This window comes from Phascolarctos cinereus, unplaced genomic scaffold, assembly GCF_003287225.1.
Source record: "Phascolarctos cinereus isolate Bilbo 61053 unplaced genomic scaffold, phaCin_HiC Scaffold_9;HRSCAF=440, whole genome shotgun sequence".
NCBI lineage: Eukaryota > Metazoa > Chordata > Mammalia > Diprotodontia > Phascolarctidae > Phascolarctos > Phascolarctos cinereus.
The window spans coordinates 159333227-159352066 of record NW_027556402.1 but is presented as its reverse complement, the minus strand read 5'-3'; the positions used below and the strand labels follow the sequence as shown (position 1 = coordinate 159352066).

Below are 18840 nucleotides of genomic sequence, written 5' to 3'. Positions count from 1 at the left end.
AATCTATTTATTTGTGTCATGGGCCTCTTCTCCAAAAAATGTATTTGAATGCATAAAATAAGACAAAAAGATTATAAACAAAAACAACTATATTGAAATAAATGTTATCAAACTATTTTAAAAAATAAGTTTACAGACATCAAGTTAAATACTCCTGGTTTAGGGAATACATTCTCACGAGAGGTGGTCACTCCTCAAACTTCTACTTGCCTTTTTACCACATTCATTCTCGTCCTCCTGATCCAAGGTACATTTAGACATTTCCTCATTGTTAAAATTGTAACTTTTCTCTTTAATTCATCATTTATCTCTGGGCACTCCAATTTGTTAAAAATTACTTATTTGATTAACTAGAACTATGTCTTTTTCAATAAGCAGTTGCTCATACCTTTCTATAAGTCAATACCCCTAATTTCCTAGGCTTAAATAAACATCAAAGTTTCTAGGTATGTAATATTAACAGCACAACAAATAATTGCAGTGTTTTAGCTGTGAGAAATATCACAGAGTCAGTGCTATCAGCTGGATGTTACAACCATGCAGTTGCGGATAATTTATCCTCACTTCTGGAACAGTCCAACCATTTAATTCACTCAGGGTACCAGCTAAAGTCACTTCTCAGGAAATCTCTTCATCCTTTTTGTAAGATGATTGAAACAATTCTCTCCAGAAGAGAATTCTTTTCTTCTTCTTCTCTGTTTTCTTACATTTCCTCTCATTGGCGATGACCAGGAAGTCCCATAAAGAGAGTGACAACCACCTTTCAACTCTTTTTCTAGCCTTTTATTTCCTGGTCTGTGGCTGGTTTACTTCTGCCCACTCTGCATTCATGCTAGCAGATCATGTTGGCTCCCCAGAGCAGTGGCCACATGCTTATATACAGCTTATTCTCAGAGTCTTGAGTAACCCTGATATGGAAGAAATACATTCACTCGGCTCCCCAGAGCAGTGGCCACATGCTTATATACAGCTTATTCTCAGAGTCTTGAGTAACCCTGATATGGAAGAAATACATTCACTACGGCTTCTGAGTTCTCACTAATATATGTCTCATTTTTTTAATGACATTACCTCTTTAACATTAAATATTAACTAAATGAGAAGGGAAAAGTAAGGATAATCATAACATTCAACAAAGAGAAGGCAAAAACAAGGATGGTCAAAGCCTAACAGTCCATCCATGAACCTGGTTCATGCACTCCCACCAATGCACACTGTGTCCATAGCTGGCACAAACTTGGCATACCTAACAAGGAAGCTCATGAATGGGGAAATTCACATGCTGGTGGCAACTTCACAACTCTGGACTGCAGGACAGAATGTGATCTCTTTAGGGAACATGTACCATGCATCACTACGCCTCTTCTGAGTTCCCCTCTTCCACTGGTGAAAAGTAGTTCCCTTTAATCCTAGCAAAGTTATTTAGGTTTTATTTTTTCTAGGCTTTAGGGGTTTTCCTCTTTCAAACCACAGAGGGCAGTAAAGGGCATTGCAGCAAGCCTTTGAGGGCTTCTACCTCTGTCATATTATGGACAAGAGACCAAGACAGTCTTTTCCAGGCAAGGTCTTAGCACTAGGGCTTAAAATTAAATGGGGATGATAGAATTTGAGTTGGAAGGGACTTTAGAGAGCATCTAGTTTAACCCTCTCATATTAGAGATGAAGAAACTGAAGCCATGGAGTGACTTTGCTGTCTTTGCCAAGGTCCCGGGAGAAGTCAGTCAATGGCAAAGATAGCATTTGAATTCAGGTCTTCTGGTGCCAAGCTACTCTTGCCACTACACCATGACAAAAAGTGACAAAAGATATGGTTGGAGGTACCAAACCCACATATTTATTTATAGCAAATTCAGGTTGATAAATTAGAACTCTTTCTCCATTGCCTCCTCTGGTTAATTTTTATAGAAGGGAAAAGCCTAAAAGAGAAAGAGAAAGGGAGGGTTTTGTTGGGGAGTTTTTGCTCTCTCCTCCTCTGTATCCCCAAATGAAATAGGTCTATTCAAGCAAAATCATGTTTTCTTTAATTAGTGTACAAGGATGCAATAAGGGAACTTTTACTTAAGTTCTTATTAAGAATACTACAACCTGTGTATTTCCTGTCACGACTTAATTAAGGGAAACATTTTAGTGCAAACAAAACAATGAGGAGAGAAAGAAAACACTCCTTTATGTTACATTCTAGGCTCTTCTGACATCAGCTCATGTGAAAACAGATAACCCGCTTCCATCAGCCCAGTACCACTGAAATTTCCACTTCTTACCAAAGGTGGCAGTTTGAGATTTGGAGTGAGGAGCCATGGGTTGGAGTCCTGGCTTGGTCACTAGCTATTTGACCTTGGAAGAATCACTTAAATCCACAGATTCCTAGATTTAGAGTCTTTAGAAGGAGCCTGAAAGGCCATCTAGTACAACCATTTCATTTTACAGATGAGATGAGGAAACTAGCCAGATCAATCAATTACTAAGCACCTATCATGTGGCAGATGGGGCAGCTAGGGAGTGAAATGGAACCAGGAAGACTCATCTTCACGAGTTCAAATCCAGCCTCAGACACTTACAGGCTATGTGACCCTGGGCAATTCACTTCACCCTGTTTGCCTCAGTTCCTCATCTGTAAAATGAGTTGGAGAAGGAAATGGTAAATCATTCCAGTATCTTTGTCAAGAAAACCCCAAATGAGGTCACAAAGAGTGGGACACAATTGAAATGTGCCAGGCACTGCACTGAGTACTAGGGAGTAGGAGGAAAAAGCAAAAAGTTTCCCTGCCCTCAAGGAGCTTATATTCTAATAGTGGAAACCACATGTAATAGATCTATACAGAGTAGATACAAGACCACTTTAGAGGTGAAGGCTCTGGAAGGTGTAGCCCAGAAAGGGCCTCTTGTAGAAGGGAGCATTTGAACTAAGCCCTGAAAGAAAGTCAGGAATCCTACCTAGATCAATGAGTTGTGAGGAAAGTTTTTTGTAAACAATATGTAAATGAAAACTATTATTAAAATTTACTTGTCATGAGCTTCAGGGGTAGAATTCCAGAAACTCTGCATTTCAACCAAGAAGAATAGCCTTCTACACATTATTTCTGGGATAAATAAAAAAGTGAACAAAGTTTATCAATTGGCCAATCAAATCCAATCTGGGTTCCATAGTTGGAAGATTAGAGTCAGACAAAAAATATCTGTGCCAACTCTATCTGGCAGAGCATGTAGGACTTAACCTGGGGACCATTAACTTTTTTTATTATGTTTTGACAACTATATTTCATTATGATGTTTCTTTTGTAATCCTACGTACTTTATTTTATGCTTTTAAAAACATTCTTCTGAGAAGAGGTCCATAGATTTTTCCAGAGGCCAAAGGGGTCCAAGACACTGAAAGGTTAAGAACCCTTGCTCTAGTTGACAGAACACCAGTTTGCATCTGAAATAACCTACATGTCAATCAGTTATAGGAAGGTGAAGAATTGTGATTTCAAGTGTACGCCCCTCTTAATTCCAATGCCCATCCCTAAAATGGCCTTGATCTGTATTCTCACAGACACTTTACACTGGCTAGTCTGCCATACACCCACAGAGAAGCACAGTCTTATGGTGTAGGCTGCTAGGGGGCACTGAAACTGGAAACAGTAAAACCTGAGTTCAAATCCAGCCTCAGACACTTACTAGCCATGTGAGTAAGTCACTTAACCTCTGTTGGCCCCAGTTTTCTTGACTGTATAATGGGAAAATAATAGCACCTACCTCACAAGATTGTTGTGAAAATCAAATGAGGTCAAATGAGTATAAAGTGCTTAGCACAGTGCCTGGCACACAACAGGCACTTAATGGATGTTTCTCACTCCCTCCCCCTCCCCTACTGGTAAGTGACTAGGGCTCATGGAAAAAAGAGAGGGGAATGGAATATTAACATTTACATAGTATTCTAAATTTTGCAAAGCTCTTTACCTATAATCATCTCATTTGAATCTCACAGCAACTCTGTAGACACTACAGATACTAATACCCACATTGTGGGTGATGAGGAAATTGAGGTTGACAACTAACCATGTTGCTGTTTTGTCATTTTCAGTTATGTCCGACCCTTTGTGACCTCTTTTTGGGGGTTTTTCTTGGCAAATATACTGGAGTGTTTTTGCAGTTTCCTTATCCAGCTTATTTCACAGATAAGAAAACTGAGGTAAACAGTTAGGTGACTTGCCCAGGGTCACACAGCCAGTAAGTGTCAGGCAGGATTTGAACTCAGGTCTTCCTATTGCACTTCTTAGCTGCCCCAACTTAATCACAGCTGCACATAAATTATCAGAAGCAAGATTTGAACCCACCTCATCCCAATTCCCAGTCCAACTATCTATTCACTGTAGAATACGTAAAAATAAATATCAATATTGGGTAGCAGAGCTAAGAGAGAAATTAATCTTAAATCATTTTACCATTCCACCAAACTATTTTCTTTCCACTTAAAAAAAAAAAGAAAGAAAAAAATCCTATGTAATTCATAAAGTTAAGGACCTTCCAGGGGATATTTGAACCTTCTTGTTACGTAGTCATTCTCCAAGAAAACCACTACTAATGCCAAAATTTCTAGGGTTCCCTCAGCCCACCTCTAGGCTTAGGAGCATTTCATTCAATGACCATGGAGTACCCATTCTATATGCAAGGCAAACTAGGCTCCCTAAACTAGTCAGAGGTGTAAGTTTGGACTCACTTTGCTGCCAGCCACATAGACATAGGAGAACCATTCCATGATTGAGATTTAGACGATTCCAACAGAGTCCCTAGGGAGACTTGCCCGACTTGGTTAGTCTTAGATGATTGATAATGAAAATAATGGGGTATAGGGCACATTTGTCTAAGGCAGGGGTGGGGAACCTGGGGCCTCGAGGTGGCCCTCTAGGTCTTCAAGTGCAGCTTTCCATCAAAGGGCAGCACTTTTGAGGACGTAAAGGGCCCCATGCGGCCTCCGGGCCACAGGTTTCCCACCCCTGGTCTAAGGCTTTGTAGCTGGTTTCACATCACTGATCAGTGCCTGCTCTCCCACATTTCCATTAGCACCCAATCTTTTCTCTCTCCCTAACTCTATATAGCAATCACATCAGAAAAGCAGAATAAGGAGGTACTATGGGAGGCAACAGTGAGGAGGAAGGTAAATGAGAGATTTCTAATAATTTATGGCTTTTCCTCAAAGATTCCCTGCAGATAAAATGGAAAGAGGGCGTTTTGGTCCCTGGGAAGGTCAGGCTGGGTGGCATAGTTCTGCCTCCTTGCTTCCAGTCTGCATAAGGAGCTGGAGATAAGGGTCCCTTTATCCATAGCAAACCCAGAGGCAAAAGCAAGGTTATTAGAAAATTTCCAGTCCACAGCTCCCCTAAATCTACCTACCCCTCATTCCATTGGGTTCAACAGGAAGTAAGCATGTCACTATTTCATTTGCCATTTGATGTACAAAAGCAAGGTAAGAGAAATGGCAAGATATGGGAGAAGGAATACTATTTAGGGATCTGATTCTTGCTACCTATGTGGCCCCAGGCAAATCATTTAAAGTTGCCGGGCCTCAGTTGCCTCATCTGTAAAATGAAGGGGTTGGAACGCATGGCCCCTGATCTATGATCCAAAAGATCATAGGATCAATATAGAATTGTGTTGGAACCGCCTCTAACAAGCAGAACTCATGTTAAATTTTCATTATACACATGGGCACTTCAGAAATCCGAAGTTGCCACAAAACAGGGATTATTTTGTTGATTGTCTAAACTTTAAAGGAGATTAAGCTTAAAAGTGTGTGTGTATGCCTTTTTTTTTTCTGGAGTCTGGTTGTTAAATATTTACCAACATACCTCTTTGCTTAAGCTCAGTAGAAGTGCAGGAGAAAGCTCAGGGAATAAGTCATCACCAGGCCTAAGTCTTGGTGACTGTAGGCTAACAGCAACAAGTGGTATTTAGATAGTGCTTTGAAGTTTTACAAAGTGCTTTACATCCTTCATTTGAGCCTCACACCCCCTCGAATTTATAATCCTATAAGATGGGGCAAGGAAATGTGGAAGAATCGAAAGGAATCACCCCTAATAACAGGGCCCTGAAAGCAGCTGCAGTTGTCTGGGTCAGAGGTTCTTAAATGTTTTGTGTCATGGCTCCCTTTGGCAGTCTGGTGAAGCCTGTGGACCTTTGCTCAGAGTAATGTTTTTAAAGCATAAAATAAGGAAACTTATTATACTGAAATAGTTTTCAATTTTTTTAAAATTATTTTTTTTCAAATTAAAAAAAAAGTTCCTGGACCCCTTGAAATATATCCATAGACCCTTGGGAGTCCTTAGGGGATGCCAGGTGAAGTACTCCTGATCCAGGAGCTATTGATGTAGACAGAGTTCAGGTAACTGGCAGTGCGATATATTTGTGTGTACACATAGGAGGTCAACAGACAGCCCCCATTTTGTGGAATGAGTAGAGACCTGGAGCTATTCATCTATCAGCGATTCAGGAACTTCTTCATCTGGATTGTGAGGACTGAGATAGCACAGAATGGCAACTCACCCCCAGGTACTCAGTCTTAGAGTAAATAAGTTAAAAACAAAGGTAAAAGCCAAATTGGAAAGAAAAATTACCAGCTCCTATCATCGAACCTTAGCAGAAATATGTATGAAGTTAGTTTTTGCTAGTTCAGTGTAAGCTGTTGCTAACCCTATTTTTAAGGACTCTATGTGATTCCAAGCCATGTTCCAAAGGTGAAATAAATACAAATTTAATACTCAAACCAAGCCAGAAAAGTAAAAATTTATTCTGGAGCAGCTTAAGAAATAGGCTACTTGACTTAAAGGATCTGTGATATCCTTGGTACAGTCATCTCATCCTGACCCCAGAGGGAGTCACTCAGTAGGCCTCCAAGAGTTGCTGTGGCTGAAGAAATCTTCCCCCAGGATCATCTTTCTGGGGATGAGCCTCTCCAAATTAGCCAGGCTGGCCCAGAGGTGACCCATCGATAGGCCCTTTCCAGCATGGCAGAACCAACCAGAGCCTGTATCACCCTGGCAGTCTTTGAGAATCTCCATGCCATGAGGAGGCATTTGAGGATCTTAAATGGAAATATTCAGAAAAGCAAACCAAAAGGACTGTTTAATTATCCTTTTATTTTTAACTGCTTTGGTAGTACAAAAATCTTAAGGTACAAACCATACAGTTAGAAATATATTTGACACACAAAATGATGAAAAATTACCTTTACAAATTTTACACAAGATAATAATAGTTAGTGTCATTCTATAAGTTTGCATTGGGAATTCCACCCCCTAGAAAGGAGGAAGGGAAATAGAAGCTCTTGTAAACATCTGTCGCTTCGGAAACACTTAAGAAATATCATTGGATACAAGAAACCAACAAAAATGTTTACATGATTGATGTATGGGGTGCATAACTTTGGGCATAATTATAAGATAACCAAACCAAAAGTGCTCATTTTAGAAAATATCTTTAAAATGTGCTTTTCATTTAAATATAGTTTTAAATATCAGTGTATTTTCTTGTCCACTGTATTGCTAAAAAGTTCTCTGACCTGAATAAAATTATTAAAGCTTCTGAAATGCCTTACATTTTGATTCTTCTCCATACTGGAATGTAATATTTTAAATCATTATTAATAATGATTTTTAACTTAACAAAACTAAGATTTTAAAATCTCAGCCTCATAAAAAATATTTACATTCTCAAAAAAAATCCTATATCACGATTTTCTGGAACTGAGGGATGTTTATTTCCACAATTAAATCCTCTTAGATTATGTATCCAATATATACCCACATGCAGACTCATCTTTCAAATTTGTTAGAAAACTGACAAATTTTGGATTTCACTGAAATAGGGAGCTCCCAATGAGGAAACTCCCTCTATCAGTGCAGCTCTATATTTTCCTGCAATTTATAGCCTTAAGAGAGTTACTGGGAGTGCTGAGAGATAAAGTGACTCTTTTCTGATCACACAGCCAGTATGTGTAAGAGGTGAAATTTGAACCAGCTCTTTCTGAGGCCAAGGCCAGCTCTCTATCCATTGCACCATACTGCCTTGAAATAAGAAGGAAAAAAATCGAGGCAAAATTAAATCTACCAGTCATCTGAAAGATTGGTAAAATCTTAACTTTATGGCTAGATATATTTACAGTAATAATTAAAAGCCCATTGACATAGAGGTGTTCTTTTGGGAAGCTGATGGTAGATTTGTTTCTTCTTTTTAAATTATTTTAAGGAGAGTGATAGAGATCTGGAAACAGCCTAAATAGCAAAACCCAAAGTAATGACAGGTTTTGTCTGGCTCATTCCATTGCTGCTCCTCCCAGACTGTCTGCCCTTGCCTGCCATGAACACATTTGCAAGGCTTTAGAAGCAGCATCACATGAATGTTTATCAACACCTAACGGCAGTCACCTACACCATGAAAAAAAGCTTGGAAGAAGTTACAGTCCTCATATTTCACTGCAGGTTTGTTTCGGCCTTGGGCTGTCAAAATAATAACATTTTGTTCGATGGGCTTGAAGTCAATTTTTAATCATTAAAATGGGATTGTTGTCAAATTTAAGTCACTCCTAAAAGGAAGTCACTGGTAATCTCGGGATGAAACATGATTATGATGAAGGTGGGAAAGAAGCATGTTAACATCACTGCCCATCACTTCTGTGACAATGAAACTGGTGATAGCGCACATCACCTTCCCCCCCAGACAAAAAATAAAAGAGGAGAAAATGGGGTGGAGTTAAAAAAGAGACAGAGAGAAAAAAACACAATCTCAAACTGTACATTAATATTCCCACTGTACATACACATTACTGAAATGAGAAAACTTGAGTTATGTACACAAGGGCAAAGGAAGAGGCTATTAAGTTGAAATACTACCAAATCTTGCCTTTCTTGAAAATTTAATAAACTTTCCACAAGGCATAAGGGGCAAAACCAGTTATGGAGCTAACACACAGAACCTGGCATCTAGTAGAGCAACAGTGTTCCGTTTTAGAATCTTAGACACACAGCCAGGGCAGAAATGGTACAAAAGATTTAACAAAATATTTCCTTGGGTAATTGGCTTTGCACATCTCCTAAGTTTTCGGTCTCTTTAAAACTTCTTCAAATAAAATTCTTCCTGCAAGAGAAACATAAGAAATGGCTTCAAAGACAATGTTGTTGTCTGCCCAGTGACAAAAGTAGCATGACATGTCAATCATGTTTCCACATTTAAACATCCCACCATGACCACCACCAACCATATACACACACACACACACACACACACACACACACACACACACACACACACCCCCATCTCTGATAAATCATCATTTTCCTGCAGAGAGGAATTTTTAATTACTTCTATGCCAAGTTTACTGCTTGCATCCCACGTGAAGCATTAAGGTGGTTTCATCTAAAACAGAGGTTCTTTACCTTTCTTGTATCATGTATCTTTTTGGCAGTCTAGTGAAGCCTATGGATCCCTTCTCAGAATATTATTTTTAAATGCATAAAATAAAATGCATAGAGAATTACAAAGGAAATTAATTCTATTGAAATAAAGAAGTGATTTTTTTTCCCCATCCAAGTTCACTTGTTATATTCTGTTCACTGTGCTAGGTTCAGGGGTGAGATGGGGATACAAAGATGAATAAGACATATTCCCTGCCCTACAGATAGGACAGGAACATGATCAAAAAAAGAACTCAGACATCATCTTTTAAGAAATTATCAAGGAAAACTGCCCTTATGTTATAGAACCAGAGGGTAAAATATAAATTGAAAGAATCCATCAATCACCTCCTGAAAGAGATCCAAAAAGGAAAACTCCCAGGAATATTATAGCCAAATTCCAGAGCTCCCAGGTCAAGGAGAAAATATTGCAAGCAGCCAGAAAGAAACAATTCAAGTATTGTGGAAACACAATCAGATAACACAAGATTTAGCAGCTTCTACATTAAGGGATTGGAGGGCTTGAAATATGATATTCCAGAGTTCAAAGGAGCTAGGATTAAAACCAAGAATCACCTACCCAGCAAAACTGAGTGTAATCAGTGAGGGGAAAAAAATGACATTCAAAGATGTGGAGGAATTTAATGCATTCTTGAGAAGCCAGAGTTAAATAGAAAAATTGACTTTTTCAAATATAAGATTCAAGAGAAGTATGAAAAGGTAAACAGGAAAGAGAAATCAAAAGGAACTTATTAAAGTTGAACTGTCTACATTCCTACATGGAAAAATAGTATTTGTAACTACATATATATATCTATATCTATATCTATATCTATATCTATATATATATATATATATATATATATATATATATATATATATATATATATATATATATATATATATATAGGGTGAGTTGAATATAAAGGGATGGTCTCTAAAAAAGAAAATTAAGGGGTGAGAGAGGAATGTACTGGGAGAAGGAGAAAGGGAGAGGTATAATGGGGTAAATTATCTCACATAAAAGAGGCAAGAAAAAACTTTTACAGTGAAGGGGAAGAGGGGGGAGATAAGAAGGAATGAGTTAACTGTACTCTCATCAGATTTGGCTTAAGGAGGGAATAATATACACACCCAATTGGGTATGGAAATCTATCTTACCCTACAGGAAAGTAAGAGGGAAAGGGATGAGGGGGAGAGATGATAGAAGGGAGGGCAGATTGGAGGAGGGAGTATTAAAAGAAAAGAAAAGAAAAAAAGAGAAAGAGTGCCTTGAATGAGGTGATTGGGACAATGAAAAGAGTGAAGACCAGGCCATATTAGAATCAGTTAATGGAGCTGAGGATATTTAGCTGGGACACTAGAAGAATAATGGAAAACTCTACAGACAGGATACTGTCTTCACATATCTGAAGAGCTAGTATGTGGTAGAGGGTTTCAATTTGTTCTGCTTGGCCCTAGAGAGCAAAAACGGAAGCAGTGAGTAGAAAGTGGAATGAAGTAGATGTAGGCTTAAGGAAGAGGGGAAATGGGGACTCCCTCTAACAATTAGAACTGTCCAAAAGAATAATGCACTACCTTGAGAAATACCAGGTTCTCCCTTCCTTAGGGGTCTCCAAGTGAAGATTGAGTGAGCATTCCTTTGGGATGTTGTGAAATGAAATGATATATTAAATGAGATGATGTACACAAACACTTAGCAAACTTTATAAGGTAGAAATGCACAGTATAAATGTCAGTAGGCATTTCTGTTATTATTATTGTAGAAAGGTGAAATTCTCATTCATGAATGGACTAGACAAAACAGCTTATTAGGCCCTTTTTAATTGTGTAATAACACTAAAGACAAAGCATTTTTATAAACAGTGTGAACCAAAAGTCAATGCAGTTTTAAGGGGATAATAGCATCACCTACCTCCTAGGAGCTCACTTTCCACTAAAATCCCCAGGTGTTTTCTATATGAATCATTGCTTGCACATGCCTACCCATCTAATAATCCATAATAATACTGCTAATAATAATAGCTAGCATTGATAGTACTTTAAGGTTTGCAAAGTATTTTACCAATGTTATATTATTTTATCTTTACAACAGCCCTGGAGGTAGGTGCTATTATTATCCCCACTTTTATAGATGAGGAAACTAAAGCAGACAGAGATGAAGTGACTTGCCCAAGTTTGTATAGCTAGTAAGTGTCTGAGGATGGATTTCAACTCAGGTCTTCCTGTCTCCAAACCTAGCACTCTATCCACTGTGCTATCTAGCTGCCTCTATTTATGACACTGATTTTTTGGGTAGTGGAATGAGCTTTAAGCTGCAAAGCAAAGATTCCCCAAAAGTACTTATAGACATTGCCACTTGTCTACTATCAAGACAGAAATTTCATCATTGTTGATTACAGAAAACAGTAATAGCCTAGGTGTTAGAAGGCTTGGGTTCTAATTCTGACTTGGATATTGTTGGTCCCTGTGCAAAGTCACTTAAAATCTTGGGCCCTCAGTTTCTCATTTATAAAATGTGGCAATTGGACTAGATAATCTTTAAGTTCCCTTCTGGCTCCATAGCCAAGTGATAATTGGCCTTTCTTTCACTTTAGGAAGTTTCTTGGCAATTCATAGCAATGTCACTGACAACATGATTAACCCTACAACTGTTCAATAAAAGCTTTAAATTGTTCTTATCCTGATATTATTAGTAAGCAGTCGGCAATTTGGCCTCAACAGATCTCTTAGATGGCAAGTAAGTGAAACCTAAGGATTCCTGGTACTTAGAGTGAAAAGTTTCTTTCATATTTCCTTATTCTGGAGCATATTCAGAGGATGAGCAAGATAATGCTGGTGACTCAAAACCATTTCAGATAAGACTGTATGAAGAAATTGCCACTGTTTAGCTCTGAGAACAAAAGACTTAAAAAGATGTGAAAACTTTGCAACTGTTTAAAGGACTGGCATTCAGAAAGGGTTTGAGACTTTGAACTAAAACCAATGGATAGAAGTTATTATATAAGATTCAGTTCACTAGAAGGGAAAGCTTCCAACTGGAGCTTTTTCAAATTAAAATGGTCTGACTCATGAGATAGATATCATCAGAGGTATCTAGGAAAAGTTGGGTATCCATCCATTTGTGTTAAAGAAAAGGCTCTTTACTTCGAATCCATGGACTAGCCAAACGGGTCCATGATACAAAGAAGGTTAACACATAATAATTGGGCCTCAATTTCTTCATCTGTCAAATGAGGAGCCTGGATTAGATGATCCTGAAGTTCTCTCCCAACCTTCACATTTTATGAAAATTCTCTTTTTCCTCTGAACTATTTTTCCTAGTTTATATTCTGACATAAAGCTTCACAATTCTTTTAGAAGTGCCAATTCATATGAGTCATGAAGTTATCCTTAGCCATAAGTTCACCCAGGCTATTTAATGAGTTTTAAAAAATCTCCCGGTTTAATTTTTCTTCATTTTTTCAAAAAGGGGATAAAATGCCTTTGTAATTTTATGTATTTCATTTTATGCATTTAAAAATATTAATCTTAGAAGAGTCCATAGGTCCCACACCAGAGAGTCAAATGGATCCATGATACAAGGAAGGTTAATCCCCCTTGTTTTTGAGGGATGTCATAAACAAGGGCATTCATCCATTTGTCATATGGTTGACAATGATGATCTCCTTCAACTCTGTCATTCTGAACTAGCAGAAACTTCAAAAATAATTCTATAGCCAGAACAACAAAGATTAGAATTTTTTAAAATGGATTGCTACAGTTCCTCAGAGCTTTTAATAAATCTATTTGTCCCAACATGCATGTATCTACTCAGTTATAAGCAGGACTTGTACTCAGAGCTCAACATCTTTCTCACAAATATAATTTAATGGCTTAGATAGTTTGTAGTAGCATGCAAGGTGAAGTTTGGCTACTAAATAAAATACCACCAGAGGGCATAGATTCTCAAGTGCATACATTTTGGGGGTGATGTGAACAATTTTTTGGAAAAGATTAATTCTTTTCACTCTTGTTCAGTACAAGTATTAAAGTTAAATTTGTCTGATTTAATTCTGGAATCTATGTATTACTATATTGGTGCCACTTTTTCTGGGAGCAATACCCAGTAAACATCAAGATTAAGTCTCAAGTACAAAGGAAAAATAAAGTATTGAACAGTTAAAGGTTTTTCCAACTTCTTTCAGCTTAAAGGTAAAAATGAATTAAATATTTTTCAAACCTCCTTACTTTGCAACCCTGCTCCAAGGTTTTGAAGACAATAGGAAAAATCAATTCTCTTGAGCAGGATGTTTTCAGAAGACATCAAAACTATCAATAGTCATACAAAAGTACTCTAAATCACTAGTAATTCAAGAAAAATGCAAATTAAGACAACTCTGAGATAGTACTTCACACCTACTAGGTAACATGACAAAAAAAAAAGGAAATTACAAACGCTGGAGGAGATGTAGAAAAATGGATATGCTAATGCATTGTTGGTGGAGCTGTGAACTGGTCCAACCATTCTGGATAACAATTTCAGAACTATGCCCAAAAGACTATAAAACTACACATACCTTTTGACCCAGCAATACAATTACTAGGTCTTTATCCCAAAGAGATCAAAGAAAAGGGACAAGGACCTATATGTAAAAAAATATTTATAGTAGCTCTTTTTGTGGTAGCAAAGAATTGGAAATTGAGAGAATGGCAATCAGTTAAGGAATAGCTAAATAAGTTGTCATATGTGATTGTGATAGAATACTATTATGCTGTTAAGAAATGATGAAGGGGATAGTTTCAGAAAAACCTGGAAAGACTTATGTGAACTGATGCAAAGTGAAATGGGCAGAACCAGGAGATTAGTGCACACAGTAAAAGCAATATTATAACAATGACCAACTCTGAAAGACTTAGCTACTCCAATTAAGACAATGATCCAAGAAAATTCCAAAGGACCCATGATGAAAAATGTTATCCAACTCCAGAGACAGAACTGATGGACTCAGAATAAAGACTGAAGTATATTTTTTTCACTTTCTTTATTTTTCTTGCTTTTTTTTTTGCAACATGGCTAATATGTAAATGTGCCACATGACTTCACATATATAATAGGTATGTTATTGCTTGACTTCTCAATGGGTGGAAGAAGGGTAGAGGGTGAGGAAACTGAAAATAATTTTCTTTTAAATCAGTCCTTTATATCACCCACTAAATATTGCATAATTTTTATACCAGAAAAAAATGAAAGTGAGTGGAATGAAATTCTCCTTTCATTTAATCTAAAGAAATGTTAACAGAGAAAAAAGAGACAGAAGAGATAAATGCAAAAAAAAAAGTGCTCACAAGGTCAAAACTCAGTCAACAATGAGGGAGTGCCCCTAAGAGGGTCCCCTGGGCTTGGAAGATATGTGGAGGCAAATGGTTGGGTGTGTTTCTTTGTTTTGTTTTGTACAGTTTTGCTTTTTAAATAACAGCCCTGCTGTGGAAAAAGAAACTCTGATCTCCCAAGATCTAGAAATACTAACTTGGATGAAATCTTTTTAAAAGAAAAATCTAGTATTGATCTAATACTTTTTCCATGGCTATGGTAAAGCAGTAAATTATTCTGAGAGGAATACAAGCCACAGACCAGAGCCTTTTAGAGCTAGAAAGGAATCAGATCTAGTCCAACTCTCTCATTGTGAAAGTGAGTCCAGAGTTTATATGACTTGTCCAAGTGATGGGTATGGCACCTGGACCCCTAAAAGGAAAAGACCATGTCTTTGGGATCTGGACCCCAGACAGGAAAAGCCCCTGGACTTTCCCACACAGCCTAGTCCCATTCAATAAGCCTTTCAACTGTCCTTTCATTGTGGCTTTGACCCACCCTCAACTTTCAATTCTCTGTTACCTCTGACCCAGCCTAGCCTTCCAGGGTCTGTTATCTCCTGACCACTCCAGGCTATTTCTCATCCTTAATCCCATCCACTTCCCCTTCACCCCAGGATATTTGCCACACCTTGATCTCATCCAAATCTTCCAAAAAATCTTTTTCACTTAAAAAAAGGTCAGCCTTGTCCACCAAACTCCCAAATTCTTAAATTGGTTATACAATAAACCTTGTTACTTGGACTGAAAAAAGGCAGGCAGACACACACCTTTTGGCCTTGAATTTCGGGGTTCCCAACCCCTAGACTGCAACACAAGGACATGTGGCAAGTTAATGCCAGAAACTGGACTAGAACTCAGGTTTCCTCACTTTCTGGAGCAGTTATTTTTATTATACCTTACTGTCTCTCTATAACTTAAGAGTAACAATAAATAAATTCTATCTCTAGAACTTAATAAGAACAATAAATAAGATAGTGCCTTGTTTCCTCCTATATTTTTTAAGCATCCAATCCAGTCAGTAAGTATTTAAGTGCCTGCAATGAGCAAAACACCATACTAGGCACTATGGACACAAAGAAAATGAAAAGCAGTTCCTACTCACAAACTTACATTCACTTAGGGATGTACAATATATAAATAGGTAATAATCACCAGCTTTTATATAGGTGCTTTAAAGTTTGCTTTATGTGTATTCTCTTCCCTGATCCTCAATAACCCTGTGAAGTCTGTAATATTTTTATCCCCAATTTACAAACAGGGAAACTAAGGCTCAGTGACTTGTTGGTCACACAGCTAAGAACTGGGACTTGATCCCAGGCCTCTTCCTGGTCCCAAGTAGAACATTCTAACTGATGGGGTTGGGATCTGGGCCCCAGAAAGGAAAAACCCTGGACTTTCCCATATAGCCAAATCTCTGGCCTTTGCCTGAGGCTATAATCCCAACAACTGACCTTTCACTGTGGCCACACCCAATCTCCCCTCCATTGTCTTACCTCCCTATGGCCCCAGGCCACTTCCCACCCTTGGTCCTATCTAGGCTCCCTTTCCCTGGAATTACTACTTGGCCCTGGAATTCCATTATCTCATAGACTACTTGGCCACTCCTAGATCCCTCCCACAGGCTTTCTGTATATAAAGTCCATCTTGTCTCCACTAAGATGCTGAGATTCTTATAATCCAGCCACTGCTTACCCATGTTCAGACTCCTTAAGAGTCTGTCCAATATGATGGATGTTCTAATAACCTTGTCTTTGGCTGAAAGAAGGCTTGGGTCAAATTTTTTCAGGCAGGACTCACGTGTTGTGATTTTGGGGTCCCAGCACCCCTGAACCCCTAAACTGCATTGTAACCACCATGCCACACTATCTCTAGAAAAGTGTGTGTGTGTGTGTGTGTATCATGAGCTCTGAATAATGCCTATAATTTGTTAAATTAAGCTCACTGCAAAAAGGGAGCAGTACTTTCAATTCTATTTAGTTAGTTAAGCAAAAAATGCATTAAAAACCCTAATCGTTCAACAAAACTTCTTTAGTTTCAAGGTTTGGAGGATTTTAAGTGATCTGCTTAAAATTCATATGGCTAAATTATCCAGCATCTTAGTTGGTCCCTTCCAGCTAAGTCTGTGATTATGAGCAGCTGGGAGATTTTCTATTTCCTGAACTTAAATACTAAATAAATTGGACATTTTCATAAACACAGTAGAACAGAAAAGACAATCATACATAAAACTGTGAATATCTATTATGTACAGCTTGCTTTTATTCTGAAATATATATTGCAGATGACATGAGGATACACTTAGAGAATCCTAGAGAATCAAGTAAAAAAACTACTTGAAATAATAAACAATGTTAGCAAAGTTGCAGGTTTATTTTATATAAATCCACATAAATCATCAGCATTTCTATATATTACCAACAAAGCCCAACAGCAAGAGATAGAAAGAGAAATTCCATTTAAAGTTCCTGTAGACATTATAAAATATTTGGAAGTCTACCTCCCAAAACAAACCCAGGAACTCTATGAACACAGTTACAAAACATTTTTCACACAAATAAAGTCAGATCTAAATAATTGGAAAAACATCAGTTGCTCAGGGGTAGGCCGAGCTAATATAATAAAAATGACAATCCTACCTAAGCTAATTTACTTATTCAGTACCATACCAATCAAACTACCAAAAAATTATTTTGTAGAGTTAGAAAAAATAATAACAAGATTCATTTGGAAGAAGAAAAGGTCCAGAATATCAAAGGAACTAATGAAAAGAAATGCAGGGGAAGGTGGCCTAGCAATTCCAGATCTTAAATTGTATTATAAAGCAGCAATCATCAAAACTGCTTGATGCTGGCTAAGAAATAGAGTGGTAGATCAGTGGAATAGGTTAAATATGCAAGACACAGTAGTCAATGACTATAGTAATCTATTATTTGATAAACCCAAAGACCCCAGCTTCTGGGATAAGAACCCACTCTTTGAAAAAAACTGCTGGGAAAACTGGAAAAGAGTATGGCAGAAACTAGGCATAGACCAAATCTCACACCATATACCAAAATAAAGTCAAAATGGGTTCATGATTTAGATATAAAGGCTGATACTATAAGCAAACTGGGAGAACAAGGAATAGTTTACCTATCAGATCTATGGAGAACAGAAGAATTCATGACCAAACAGGAGATAGAGAACATTATGAAAAGCAAAATGGATAATTTTGATTACATTAAATTGAAAATTTTTGCACAAACAAAGCCAATGCAACTAAGATTAGAAGGAAGGTAGAAAATTGGGAAAGAATTTTTACAACCAGTCTCTCTGATAAGGGCCTCATTTCTAAAATATATAGAGAATTAAGACAAATTTATAAGAATACAAGCCATTCCCCAATTGATAAATGGTCAAAGGATATGAACAGACAATTCTCAGATGAAGAAATTAAAGCCATCTATAGTCATATGAAAAAATGCTCTAAATCATTATTGATTAGAGAAATGCAAATCAAAACAACTCTGAGGTACCACATCACACCTATCAGATTGGCCAACATGACAAAACAGGAAAATGATAAATGTTGGAGAAGATGTGGGAAAATTGGAACACTAATGCATTGTTGGTGGAGTTGTGAAATGATCCAACCATTTTGGAGAACAATTTGGAACTATGCCCAAAGGGCTATAAAAATGTGCATATCCTTTGACCCAGCAATAGCACTTCTAGGGCTATATCCCAAAGAGATCATACAAATGGGAAAAGGACCCACATGTATAAAAATATTCATAGCAGCTCTTTTTGTGGTGGCAAAGAATTGGAAATTGAGAGGATGCCCATCAATTGGGGAATGGGTGATGGAATACTATAAGAAATGATGAACAGGCTGACTTCAGAAAAACCTGGAAAGACTTGTATGGTCTGATGCTGAGTGAAAGAAGCAGAACCAAGAGAATGTTGTACACAATAACAGCCACATTATGCAATGACTAAGATTGTTTAACTGAACCCTTCTCAGCATTACAAGGATCTAAGACATCTCCAGAGGCCTCATGATGGAAAATGCTGT

At 37.7% G+C, this 18840-nt stretch overlaps 1 protein-coding gene across 3 annotated transcripts in view; it reads right to left on the bottom strand.

Moving 5' to 3' along the window:
- RELL1 (RELT like 1) overlaps nt 1-18840 on the bottom strand; it is a 95285-nt gene that overhangs the window by 20119 nt on the left and 56326 nt on the right. Inside the window, exon 7 of one of the 3 annotated variants that reach the window (XM_020992118.2) lies at nt 7099-9138. The exons of 1 other annotated variant lie outside the window; for it this stretch is intronic. The gene's annotated coding sequence lies outside the window, so the exon portion shown is untranslated. Of the gene's footprint in view, nt 1-7098; nt 9139-18840 lie in introns of those variants that run through there. One more of the 3 variants, XM_020992108.2, reaches the window with a different exon arrangement.